This window comes from Notamacropus eugenii, chromosome 2, assembly GCF_028372415.1.
Source record: "Notamacropus eugenii isolate mMacEug1 chromosome 2, mMacEug1.pri_v2, whole genome shotgun sequence".
Taxonomy (NCBI): domain Eukaryota; kingdom Metazoa; phylum Chordata; class Mammalia; order Diprotodontia; family Macropodidae; genus Notamacropus; species Notamacropus eugenii.
The window spans coordinates 341241055-341252972 of NC_092873.1; positions in this window are offsets into that span (position 1 = coordinate 341241055).

Here is an 11918-nt window from a genome sequence, read left to right on the forward strand (position 1 = left end):
GTGTGATCCTGACTGTATATCCTTGATATTTGAATTGTTTCTTTCTGGCTGCTTGTAGTATTTTCTCCTTCACTTGATAGCTCTGGAATTTGGCAACGATATTTCTTGGGGTTTTGAGTTTGGGATCCCTTTCGGGAGGGGAACGGTGGATTCTTTCAATGACTATTTTGCCCTCTGAGTCTAGTACTTCTGGGCAGTTTTCCTTGATGATTTCCTGGAAGATATTGTCCAGACTCTTTTCTTCATCATGGATTTCTGGCAGGCCAATAATTCTTAAATTTTCTCTCCTGGATCTATTTTCCAGGTCAGTTGTTTTTCCAATTAAATATTTTACGTTTTCTTCTATCTTTTCATTCTTTAGATTTTGTTTGACTGATTCTTGCTGCCTCATTGAGTCATTAGTTTCTACTTGCCCAGTTCTAATCTTCATCGTATTGTTTTCTTCAGTTAACTTTTGCATCTCCTTTTCCATCTGACCAATTTTTCCCTTTAAGGAGCTATTTTCTCCATTTAATTTTTGTACTTCCTTTTCCATTGACCAATTTTCCCAGTTAGGTTTTGTGTTTCCTTTTCCATTTGACTAATTTTCCCAATTAGGTTTTGGGTTTCCTTTTCCGTTTGATTAACTCTTCCTTTTAGGGAATTATTTTCTCCAGTTAATTTTTGAACTTCCTTTTCCATTTGTTCAATTTTCCTTTTCAAAGTGATGTTCTCCTCAATGAATTCTTTTTTTTATAATTTTAAAATCATTGGCCAGGTTTTCTTCTATTTCCTTCTTCAGCTGTTCCAGGAAAGCTAGTTGTGCTTGCGAGAAGTTCATAGTCCCTTCTGAAGTTTCAGATGGAAGTACAGTCTCAGCTCTGACCTCTTTGGTGTTTGTGTTTTGGTCCTTATCCCCATAGAAAGATTCTAGGGTTTTTTCACTTTTCGTCTGCTTTTTCCTATTCATGATGTTGGCTGAGTGTGGTAGCTTCTGGTTCTTTCAGTCAGAAGGTACAGAACTTTGTGTTGAGCTGATTTGTGAAAAAGCTAAAAGCAGGTTTTTGTTTTTTGTTTCCCAGATCAACCCTGGGGTTAGCTTGTTAAGTGTGTGGGAGGAGTGGTCTGGTCACAGGAGATCTCTTCAGCTGAACTGAGGCAAAGGCAAGCTCAGGGGATGGTGATCCCAGCTTCCCTATTGTCTTTCCTTTTCCCCTGGAGGGCTGAGGCACGCTTAGATGCTAATGCATGTTCCCACCCCTCCTGGGACTCCTCTCCCGGCGCTGAGGCTTGCCTGGGTCTCAGTGCGAATTTTCTCTGCCCTGGGTCCTCTGTCCTTCCGGATCGCCTCCGCCACAGTAGGAAGAATCCCTCTTTGCTATTTTCCTAGCCTCTGGTGTTATGAGACTATTTGCCCCCTTCTGCTGTTCCTGCTGATCCAGGATTTTTCTGGGGAAATATTTTATGGTTCTTTCACGGTCATCAGCGGGGAGGAGAGAGCATTTACTGATCACTCCACCATCCTGGCTCCCGGAAGTTCAAGTAGGTGACTTACCGAAGTTTAGTCTTCAGGCTGAAGGTTTCAAGGGCTGAAGTTCAAGTAGGTGACTTACCGAAGTTTAGTCTTCAGGCTGAAGGTTTCAAGGGCTGCTGCGCTGATATCTGGCGCTCAGCGGCTCTCACCGGCTCAGTTTGGCTGGTCTCCTGCTCCGCTGGTTCCACCCGCCGCTCTCAGGCTTCTCAGGTCCCTTCCGCCCCGCTGCGCTGACCGCGCTGCGCTGTGCGCTGGGGGCTCACCCCTGCGGAACAGATCCTTCCCGTGGACCTTCCAGTCTAACCTGGGCTCCGAATCCATCAAAGTCTGTCACCCACTGGATTCCGCACCTCCAAAGTTTGGTCAGATTCTCCTTTCAGAGGTATCCAGAGGAGTTTGTCCAGGAGCTTAGGTGAGTCGTTGCTTTCACTCCACCATCTTGGCTCCACCCCCCTGTACAAAATATTTTTAGCAGTTCTTTTGTAGTAGTAGCAAAAAAACTGGAAACTAAGGAAGTGCCCATCAATTTGGAGATGGCTAAACAAATTATGGTATATTAATGAAATGGAATGTCGTTGGGCTGTAAGAAATGATGAAAGGGATTGATTTGAGAGAAGCCTGTGAAGACCCTTATGAACTGATACAGAGTGAAGTGAAGAGAACCAGGTGAATGATATATACCACAACATTTGTAAAAAGAAGCAACTTTGAAATATCAACTATGATTTGAAAGGACTCATGATGAAACATGCTAGCTAGATGGACTCAAGATGAAGAATAAGAGACATTTTCAGATACAATTAATGTGGAGTTTCTTTTGGGGGGGGGTTGTTTGTACCTATTTGTTATCTTTTTTTTTCTCATTAGGGAGGGAAGCAAAAGGGGAATACAGATAGAATTTAAATAACAAAAAAAGAGTCACAGAGGCATCTTTTTTTAATGCAGAGAATAGAAGGAAAAGGAGAACTGGAGATAAGCAGGACAGCTTTTGAAAGATATAGACTAAATTTACTGCATCCTTAAAAAGAAAAGCAAGCTATACATAATAGAATTCTATAGTTTCGTGTACAATTCTCTTTTTCTGTTCCATGTACATTGATTTTGTTTGGTTTTTATTAGATTCAAAATAAAAATAAAATATTTTAAAAATTTTAACAGTTCATTAAAAGGTTTTTTTGCATAATTGTGACAATGTGAAGAAAACACATAATATTTCTTCTATATTTGTAGTTTTTTGAACAAAAAGAAGTTGCTTATTTTCTTAGTGATAATTTAAAAATGGAGTAAATTCATTTTAAAACAAATTTGTTTCTGAAACTTGTGTATTTGGTGAATTTTTTTTTAATACTTAGTACTCTGTGTAATCTGCATTTGTCCCACCCACAGAGTCATTACCATGGAAACTAGGTATCTTTCTGGCAAGGCAGGTATACTCCCCAGAGTTCCTGAGGTTCTGGTGGTCCGTGCTTGTCCTTGAGTGAGCTTCTGGGAAAAAGCCAAGCTGCTGCAGGAGAGGAGGCGCTATGTAAGACTGATGGAAGATAGGAATGAGGCATCTCAGGAACTCCACATTATTCTAGCATGGAGCTGGCAATGGTTGAGGCAATTATGAGAGCCAAAAATGAGGCCAGACCTAAGCTGCTGACCAGGCATGAACTGTGAGAAGTGAAAAGGTCACAGCCAACCCTGCAGTCCATAAGGAACATCAGCCTAATTAACAACATCTTTCTTTCCTCTATCTTTGTTCCTTTGTTCCTGTAGGGAGAAGCCATTTTATATTCATTTGCTGCTTTTCCCCTTGTCCCTTCCTGGCCATTAGTCCAAGTAGCCAATGTTGGGAAATTTCCACTTCCCTAACTATTTACTTTCATATCTATACTATTTTAATTATTTTAATAATTAAATTATTATAATTATATTATTATAAAATTAAATGGCCCTAAGCTGTGATAGTGCTTGATTATTAAATGCATAGATGGAGAGTGAGGAAGTGAGGGGGAGAAGCCAAATTCTTTAAAGGGATGAGAGATAATTTATCCCCTAAATGGAACCTGGGGGTAAAGGGATCGAGATAAAGGCAGAATGCCTGTGTAATATACTAGAGATTATTTGAACCCCAGATACATTATTTTTCTTTTTAATATATTTTATTTTGTTAAATGTTTTCCATTTATGTGTAAAAAAGTTTTTAATACTCATTTTTTAAAAAGTCAAGTTCCAAAATCTCTCCCTCCTACCCCTCCCACCTTCTTGAAAAAGCTAGCAATTTGATATCTATTATACATGTGAAATCATGCAAAACATATTTGCATATTAGCCCTGTTGCAAAAGAAAATGTAGAGCAAAAAAACCCACCACCACCCACAAGAACAAAAAGTTTGTTTCAATTGGCATTCAGTGTTCATCAGTTCTCTCTCCGGAGGTAGACAGCATTTTTCATTGTGGGTTCTTGGAATTGTCTAGGATCATTGTCTTGATCAAGTACATATGAGCTAAGTCTTTCACAGCTGATCATCCTTACAATTTTGCTATTACAATGTACAATATTCTCCTGGTTCTGCTCACTTCACTTTGCATCAATTAATATATGATTTTTCAGGTTTTTCTGAAACCATCTTGCTTGTCATTTCTTATATCATAATAGCATTCTGTCACAATCTTATACTATAACTTGTTTAGCTATTTCCCAATTGATGGGCATCACTTCGATTTCCAATTCTTTGCCACCACAATAAGAGATGCTATAAATATTTTTGTACAAATAGCAAACCCTAGAGTTATTCTATTTCCTTTTGTATGAGCCAAAGTCAGAAAAAAATAAAACAAAACTAAACCCTGCAAAGCAGAAAGCTGCATTATACAACATAGTAAAAACAGAAACAAAAACAAAAAGAAAAAAACAAGCTTTGTTCTGAGGACATGGTGGTCAATTCCTTCCCACTGGGCAGCATGCAATAGTATTGTAGGCTATTCTGGAGGAGAATTGTTGGGGAGCGATTTTGTACATGTTTTATTTCTTGGATGCATCCTGCTTTTATCATATATATGGCACACCTTTAGTGAAGCCATAGCTGATTGTCATTGTTTGGAGAGAAAGGGCTCCTTGCTTGTCTTGTACTCTCCTCCCTTCTAGTTAAATCAAAGCAAATCAATACAAGACCTTCAAATTCATACTTTGAGTCTGAAATATAGGGCAACTTTTTATTTTTAAAAGGTCAAGCTATGAATAGTAAATAATATTTTTAAAAATATGTAGGGGATAGGATGGTGACCTTGGTTACTATTTGCTCCCTACCATACTACTGGCTTGTTATCTTGATAGGCTGATGGCTATACTTTCTCTACTCTGAGAAATTATAGTGAAAGAATTTATAATTCTCCCAATTGTTCCTATTTTTTTTAAAGCTTTGAGCCCCCAGTCAGAAATACATTTTCGCAAAGTTGTTGCTGCATTTGTCCTTTTTTTCAAAGACCATAACATCAGGGAAGTTGACTTTGATTTTAGTGAGGGAGGGCCGTGCAAGGTCACTAACCTTAACTTTCTCCTCTACAGTCATCTGGGTCCAGTGGTCAGATATTCATCAGGATGATTGGAGATGGCCCAGGATAAAATGGGAGACCCTGGAGACCCTAACCCTTTTAGGCTAAGACCTTTTCAGGTTCTCACTTTGAGTGAGGTAATGCCTCTTTAAGAAGTGAGTCAAGGAATGGTCCCTTTAATAATAAAAAAAAGTTAAACTGGAAGGGGAAGACCCTCAGGGTTGCTGGTCAAAAGAGAAACAGTTACTATTGTAACTGAGCCAGAAGGGCCCAAAATACAGCCACTAAGTGGTGTTTGGGCAGGGACCTATTGTGGTCCAATATATGAGCTCCAAAGTGAAATGGGTTTAAGGTTTGGTCTTTGAGAAAAGAGGAAGGTAGGAAGGAACGAAGGAAGAAGGAAGGGAGGAATAGAGGAAGGATGGGAAAGGAAGAGAAGGAAAGAAGGGAAGGAAGGAAGGAAGGGAAAGAAAGAGAGAAAGAAAGAAGGAAGGAAGGAAGGAAGGAATCTAGAAAGTAAACCCCAAATTAACTGGGCAGCTTCCAGCCATCAAAACTTACCTTCCTTCGGTGAGGAGAGGGAAAGGGAGAGGACAAGCTGAGTTACCCACCTTGTTGGGTTCCCATTCAGGCAGCTTGGCCTACTCATAGGCTATGTTTGCCTTTGTTTTGGAAGAGGACCATGAAATCAGGGAAATGATGACATGGCTTACAGTTGACTTTTATTTGAGTGAGGGAGAAACTTTGGCAAAATAATGTAGTAAGGAATCTCTCTCCTCTTCTCTTGGGGTCTCTATCAACTTCTTCCTTTCTCCAAATGAAATCTTAATAATAAGCACATCTAGACTAGCAAATGCCTATGACGAACAGTTTAGAAACACTTAAAACAGAGAAGGTAAATGGAGTTTCCATACCCACAGGAAAAGTTTTCAGGCTCCTATTAGGGAGCTCAGGAGGAAAAAAAATGAATATAGAATATAGTATTATTGCCTTGGATACTTTATTTGGGAATACTTCAACAATGTATTATCTGTCTTGACCCTCTTCATGCCTAATCCTAGAATTCTGGCCCTGTTCTTTGTGGTTGTTGCCTCTTCCAATTTCCATGCTCTCCCAATTCCCTAGGGCGTCTCCCAGCCTCTTCTCTAACTCCTGGTTATCTTCAGTATATCTCAGGGACTGGGTTTCTCTGTGAATGTGACTGTTTCTCCAATAACAAGTTCTTTGTCTTTTAAAGTTCATTTACAACATGACCAATGATTATTCATTCAATGGCATTTTTCCCTTTACAGTCAGAGAGGTGTTCATATTTCATAAAGGGATAACAAGGTGCTAATACTTCATTTTCTGTGATTATATCTTATAAGTGTATTACCTAATGAAGCGGAGAAAATGAAATCTTCCTTTTCTTACAAATGTTTTCTGTTTTAAAAATAATTGCCCTGAAAATGAAATAAAAGAAAGTAAAGATCTACTTATTGATCATTTGACTGGACTGTAGAAAAATTATTATTTTGTTGTAAAGCTCTAAATATTTTAAAACCTGAATGGAAAATGTGCTAATTTGCTACAAATATAATATCTTTCATTTTACTCTATTCAAATGAGAATGGTTAATTAGACTTGTCTTATGCTATTACACTGGAATAAGCATTTGAATCTGAAAAAAATCGTAAGTTTCAGTTATAAATGAATAAAGGATTCTCTGCATTTTCACACAAATAATACAAATTGTTGTATAAAATGAGGTTTTCTGCTAAAGCTATTATAAAAACAATCTCAGTCTCAAAGAGTGGTTGAAAAGAATTACAGGTAGTAGCACTACATTTTGAGAGACTGTACTTTAAAACAATCCGACCAAAAAATCTCGGCATCAAGTTTATTTGATAATGATCTGGAAGTCAAGATATAGAGGGAATCACCATAAGTATATAAAAATGAGAGTCATTCCCCAACAGATAAATGATCAAAAGATATGAACAGGTAGTTCTTCAAAGAAGGAAAGCAAGTTGTCAACCATCAAGTGAAAATATCTCTGAATCACTAATAAGAGAAAAATAAAACAACCCTAAGGTTCTACCCCACATCCATTTTACTGGCAAAGGGGAAAATGGAAACTGATAGAAGACTATTGGTAAGACAGAAGGCTGTCACTGGAATTGTGAATTGTCTTAAATATTTTGGAAAAAATATTTGGAACTGTACCCAAAAAGTAATTAAACTGTGTATACCTTTAGACTGAACAATACCACTTGACTGCGTATATGCCTTTATGAGATCAAAGATAAAGGAAAAATACCTTATATATACAAATATTTATAGTTCTTTTTATTGTAGCAAAGAACCAGAATCAAGGGTGTGCACATCAATTGAAGAATGAATGAACAAATGAAACTATGTGAATGTAATAGAATATTTAATTCCACTGTAAGACTCTGAATGACAGACCCAAAGAATCCTAGAAAGGGTTGTTATGAATTGATGTAGCATGATGTGAGCAGAACCAGATGAACACCTTAAACAATGCTCATTATTGGTCAGGGAAAGTCCCTGACAACTACCCAGGGCTTCTTGAAGAGGACCACCAGCAATAGGATGAACCCAAATCCTTGGCTTGGCTTCCCAGAAGACATGGACTTTGAGGAAGACAGTGCAGAGCCAAGGTGAAATGTAAAATGCCTTGCAAACTGCTTCCAGTTTAAATGGTTTTAAGTGTTAACCTCCTGGCACAGTATGGCAGTGGTTAGTGTTGCTCCTTATTTAGTTCCTGTCAACGTGCTGTACTGAGCGTTTCTTTTGGGTGTTAGGAAATAAATACCTGTTCCATAATGTATATAGAATAGCTTTTTAATTTTCCTTTTTGGGGAGATCTTAGGCACAAGTCAAAACCTGATCTTTAAGTAGTTTTCCCCAGAGGTGACTATGCTATAAGACATAATGAGCTAAAGTAGATGAGAAGAAAAAGTCTAATCTCCCTTTTAGAGTCACTCAGGTTCTTCCCATGACTAAAAGCAGTCCAGAACATGTACATAGATAGGTCTAGAGCCAAGAGGAGACCTTCATTAGAGAAGGGAGGGGCCTCAGTGCCTTTTGCTGGCTTGAGTACAGCAGTGTCTTAGTGTTCCACAAAAAAAATATGTTAATTTGTGTTTTTCTCTAAGTCAATATGCAGCTCAGGGATCCCATCTATTTGAGTTTGATACTACTGATCATGAATCATTCAGAGCTAGGTTTGGCAAACAATTTCTGTGCCCCATTTTGGGTTGCAAGTTTGCTGTGAATTCACAGTACACAATTAGCTAACATATCAGCAGAGACAAACTTTACAGGTAATGTTCCACACCCATAATCTTCCACCTCAGCAAAGAGAGGAAGGTGAATTTTCTCATCACTTTTCTTGAGCTATTGGGCTAAGCTTGGTCATTATAACTACAACACATTCAAGTTTCTAGGTCATTGCTTTGTTGAGGTGAGAGAACCATGTGTTGAGGCTTGGGGTGCCTGGGACCCCAAAATACTGACAACCCTGGGTCCTACCCAAATGAATTTGACCCAAGCCTTTTTACAGCCAATGAAAAACAAAGTTTATTAAAGATCCGTCATGTTGGGTTAACTTATGAAGGCTGGCCGTTTTTGAGGTTTGTATTAACAAGTGGGCCAGATAGAATCTCAGGTAGACAGAATCAGAACTGGATTGAATCAGAGCACCTTCATAGAGACAAGAAAGAGCTTATATACAGAAAGACTGTGCGAGGGATCTGGGGGTGGTCTAGTGGTCTAGGGTGATGGGAAGAGGGTTTAGGGAGGGTCTTGAGGAGGAGTCCAATGAGGATCTTAATGGGGTTGGAGTGACAACTGGTCAGAATCAAGACAGTAGGATTCTGATGTGATCAGGGAGGAGTTAACAGACAATGGAGGGTTTATAGAATAAAAGATGGGAAGTAACCCGAGGCAATCTGGAGGCAACCAACAAAGGAGGGCCAGGCTAGGTTAAAGGTAACCAATTTGGGTGGGAAAAGCCAGATTTTAGAGTTCAAAGAGGTTCCCAGAGACTATATTCCATTCTTTTATTATTGTTCTTTCTTTCCATTTGCATTTTTTGGAATCATTGCATTTATTTTCCAGTTTCTGCTTACTTGACTTGACATTTTTTCATGTAAATCTTCCTATGCTTCTCTGATTTTGTCCCCACAACTCAAGATACTCCATATTCATAAACTAGCTATTGAGCTGTTTCTCATTGATGGGTGTCTCTTTGGGATTATTCTTCTCACAAGTACAGATTCCAGGGGAAAGTGGGCTTCAGTTTAGATGGCATATGTGACAAAATCGAAGCTCTCAGGAATTCTTCTGCCACAGTCCTTAAGTATGGTTGAACGTTTCTTTTTTGTAAAGCCTTTAGCCTGCCTTTCCCCACCATGCTCAGGCTGACCTTGCTTCCTGAAGCAAGACATTGTCACTTCAAGGATGCCATTGGGAAGATGAGAAGTACAAAATCCTCCACTAGTCCAATCAAAGTGGGACTAGGGGCAGGAGAAAATCAAGGCCAGGGCTCTCTCTGCTCTTCCCTGGATTCCAAAAGATTCTTTCTGTGGAGTATAGCTGGAATGCTCTCTCTTCTCCATTGCTGGGGACTTGAATCTCTCAAGCAAAAACTGGCTCAGTATTTTATAGATGGCCCATAGGACATAACTAAGTTTCCTCAATCAATCAGAATACATTTCTTGCTATATTTGGAGAGATATCCAGGCCTTCTTTACATAAATGAGATGCGTTCCCACCTGTTAAATGTAATAGGGGTATAGCATCTTATTACTTTAGGTGGGAGTGGAGTGGATTTATTCAAATGTTTATTCAATAATTTATTCAAATTATGTATTGATCTCCCCACCTTCACTCTGCTCTTCACTCAGAGGCCCCTTAACTCTCAGCACCCTAGAAGAGCACCTGGAAAAATTACTTAAAGTTTAGGTTTGGCTCATGTCTAGGGTCTCTCTGAAACACAGGATCCCTCTCCCTTTTTAAAAGAAATTCTAGGATGAGCAAACCCACCTGGTTGGGCTCGGTTTCTCCCCAAAAAGGGGAAGGTTAAAAGGTCCTGGAGATAAAATATTAATGAGATCTAGGACAGCTATTTATTTCCTCTACACAAAAGAAAGGCTAAAAACAAAAGACTCACAAGTGTCCTTAACGAGGAAGGAGTAATGATAGTGGCTGGAGCAATTTAATGTTTGCAAAGGTCTTTACAAACTTTAGCTTATTTTGCCCTCCTCACAACCTGAAGAGGTTGGTGCTATTTATCATTGCCATTTTACAGATGCGGGACCTGTGGCTGGTAAGGGTTAAGTGACTTGCCCAGGGTCAGGAAGTTTATAAGTTTCTGAGGCCAGTTTTGAACTCAAGACTGAGTTCCAGGGTTCTGTCCACTGTGTCCACCTAGCTCCCTCAGTATTACTGTTATGTTCTCCTGTGAGACTTGAACAAAATATAAAACATTTTATGGGTCTGCTGAATAGACATTTTATCTTTCTCTTAGGCTCTGCCCTTTTCAAACAAATCTCTCCAGGTCCACTTCTACTGGCAAGTCAGGCCAGTCATTCTCTGATGTAGAAACTCCTGCTGCAGGTCAGCTCAGAGAGACCTCAGTATGATCTCAGACTCTGGAATCCACACAAGATTGCCTTGGAGGCAGGCCATGTACATCTTGGGCAAATGGAAAAGCTAGTCAGGAACTTCAAGGTTAAGTTCAGCTGGCCTCATTGCCATATATTAGCAGATGTCAGGTTGTCAGAGCTGATGAAAGGGGCTACCCTTTCTTTTTCCCTTCAGGGTAGTCTAAAGAGGAAAAGCACTTATCACCCATAAGGTGGAAAAGAGAGACAGAGAGCAAAATACCTCCTGGCTTATTCGCCAGTCCTAGCTGATACAGGTTTGATGTCTTTCAACCACTGGGAGTGAGAGACCATGAGTCTGCTTTGTCATTCCAAAAAGACAAACTCCAGAGAGGAGTACATTTTCCTAGAAGTGTTAAGGGATGCAATCCCCATCACGTAACAAGATGTTTAGCTTTGGCCATAACATCCTGCAAATTCCCTTCTAATCTTCATGTACCTTCACAATTAAAAAAAATATATCATTGCAGATGCTGTTTTCTAACTGAATAAAGTCACTCACATTGTGTTTAGTGATCAGATTTATTCGAGGTGTCACTTATATCCTGGTTTGGGGTTGGTAACCTCTTTCCCATCAAGGGCTCCCAACTCTGGGTTCATTATGCTATCAATCTAGAGTTGTACCAACTCTGGGGAAAATCTCTTAAACAAAGCCTAGTTTTGGCTCTTGTCCAGGTTCTGCCCAGAAGGGATTAGACTCCTACAGAAATGCTCAATGTACGAAATAGATTATGTACAGGACCGCTATTTATTTCCTCCACAACAAAAGAAATGCTTAAAACACAAAAGACTCATAAGCACTCACTGAAAAATATTTAAAACATGAAACAATAATCCATCAGTTCTATTACACTCTTCTGGGAGATAGGAAAAACTTACAGGACAGTTGTGGAACAGATAAACATTTCATTTTCAGCCCAACCTACACTGTCTGAACAACTCACTCATAGCCCCTGTCTTCTGGTCAGCCAGCCCACCTGGCTCCAACCTCCTAGACATGGTTTTCTTCTCCAAAAGGGGCATGACTACCAAGCAGAACCTCCCACTGGAATATCAGCACCCAGACTTCTCCATGACTCTGGGCTGCTCCAGCTCAGTCGGCGGCAGACAGGTGCCTTCTCCAGCTCATCTTACAAAAGAGCAAAGTGGGCAAACTGGGTTAAGTGACTTGTCCAGGGTCACACAGCTAATAA